Source organism: Stegastes partitus, unplaced genomic scaffold (genome assembly GCF_000690725.1).
Source record: "Stegastes partitus isolate 25-593 unplaced genomic scaffold, Stegastes_partitus-1.0.2 Scaffold203, whole genome shotgun sequence".
Lineage (NCBI taxonomy): Eukaryota > Metazoa > Chordata > Actinopteri > Pomacentridae > Stegastes > Stegastes partitus.
This window is the reverse complement of record NW_007577934.1, coordinates 405,230-407,675: the sequence shown is the minus strand read 5'-3', so window position 1 is coordinate 407,675 and position 2,446 is coordinate 405,230.

Sequence of the window (2,446 nt, the reverse complement as noted above, 5' to 3'; positions counted from 1 at the left end):
TGATAATTTTTTAAAAATTCAGTATTGATTTATTTTCAGATTGGCCACCTGATCTCTGGATTTGACCATGAAAACTAATAAGAAAAAAATCCTGAGCTGTAGGAATGCAGTATTTCATGATCTGTGATCACTTGTTCTCCAATTCAAGTCTATGGGAGCCAGGGCTTTGTGGAGCCAGCAGCTAGTGGACGTAGTGATATTGCAGGTTTCTGACACTTCCGGGTTCATTTTTCGGGGCCGGATGCTACGTCCATCTTTTATACAGTCTATGAGAAATACTTTTTTTTTTTTTTTTTTACAATATTACATGTCCAATTCCAGGCAATTTAACTCAACCGATGGCTCTCGGTTGCACCAACTCATGTCCGCAGTGAGTATTTTTTATTTCTTTACTGTAATGAAAACCCAAATCAAACCCAGAATCTCTGCCGCTGCCGTTTGTTACATGCGATGAATGCAATTATTTCGCCGGCGTGTTCCAGGCGAGCAGGGCCGCGGCTAACAGCTGCGTGCGGCTAATTGTACCGGTTGTATTCGCGCAGCGCTCTCTCGCTTCTCTCTCTCTTTCTCACACAGTCTTACAGGTAAACACTTCTCGTCTGATCCCTCCGGAGGAAAACGGCAGCAGCTCCGTTTAATGAGACTCTCTTTTCTCCCTCCGTTTGTGTGTTTCAGAGGGCGGCGAGGAAAAAGAGAAAGAAGACGGAAATAAGACAAAAAAAAGGTGCATTCACTCGTGAGCGCATACCTGTGTGTGTGTGTGTTCACGCAACGGCGGCGGTGCTACGAGCTCCCTCTTGCTCTCGTTAGGCTGACTGATGTTCACACAGGCAGCCAATTATGGAGTGCCGGTCACCGAGGACTCCAGTCACTTCATGGGAAATTAAAAATACATTAAAACCAACAATGGTCGCAGGAAGGAAGGAAGGTGCCGGCTCGTGCACGAGAACGCACACACATTAGTGAGAGGATGAAAGCTGGACGACAAAGAACCAGCTGGAGCTCATTTTGTAGCTCAAGAGATATTGCGCAATTATTAGCATAATCAACTTTCCCTGTAGTTTTTTTTTTTTTTTTTCTCCCCTCCCCACCCTCATGGTCATTTTCCTCCCATATTGTAGCTGTTTACCGTTTTATTTGCGCAGTCAGTCACTATTATTCTGTCAGCCTTTGCTCTTTACCTCCCAATGCCCTTTTAACTCCCCCCAATTTACAGGCCCATAAAGCAGTATTTATCAGCCCGGGCCTTTTCGTCAGGGGCTCGCCAACGTTGCGGCGTTGTGCGGCCGCCGAGGCAGAAATGTCAAGAAAAAGACTGTCTGGAATCAATTTCCCGATTCAATTTTTTTCTGAAGAGAGGATCCGAACGGCGTTATAGTCACGACTGGGGATAACGCGCAGATCGAGGATGTCTGTGGAAAGGATTCGACTCCGGTGTGAAGCTTCGATTTAACCCTTAGAGCCGCAAGAACTCGCTCGGTGTCCACATTCACTTTTCTCGGTGAAAATGCTCCCAAAGTATTCGCCGCAGTGAGGTTTGGCAAATGCAACTTGCATGGTTTGACGGTTGCAGGAATGCTGGTGTTGGTGATATTTAGAAGGAAGTTGCCAGATTTAGTTTTTCTGTAATGTGCAGCTGAAACCAGAAATTTACATACGTGGTATAAAGAGACACAAAACCTTTTTTTTTTCTTACTATCTGACATTAAAACAGACTAAATTTTTCCGGTTTAAGGTCAGTTGGGATTACCAAAATTATTTCTATTTGCTAAATGCCAGAATAATGAGAGAGAGAATTTTCTAGAGAATTTTTTTTAGGACTTTCTTCAGTCAGAAGTTTACATACATTTCCTTATTGCCTTCAAACTGCCTTGCTCCACACGCCTTTTCAGCTCTGCCCACACATGTTCTCCAGGACTGGGATCAGGGCTTTGTGATGGCCGCTCCAAAACACTGACTTTGTCGTCCTGAAGCCTCTTTGTAGCTACTTTGGTGGTGATGTTTAGGCTCATTGTCCATTTGAAGACCCATTTGCACCCAAGCTTTAACTTCCTGGTTGATGTCTTGAGGTGGTCCTTCAATATTTCCACATTCTTTCCTCATGATGCCATCTATTCTATGAAGTGCACCAGTCCCTCTTGCAGCAGAACACCTCCACAACATGATGCTGCCATCCCCGTGCTTCACAGCTGGGATGGTGTTCTCAAGCTTCCCAGTTTTTTCCTCCAATTGTAACGATGGTCATTACAGTTCAATCTAGTTTCATCAGACCACAGCACATGTCTCCAGAAATGAAGCTCTTTGTCCCTGTGTGCATTTATAAACTGTAATCTGGCTTTTTTTAATGTTGCCTTTGGAGTAATGTCGTCTTCCTCTTTGGGTAGTCTTTTAGCCCATTTGCTACGATTAGAAGATAAATATTCAAAATCGCTGAAAGTACAGGGTA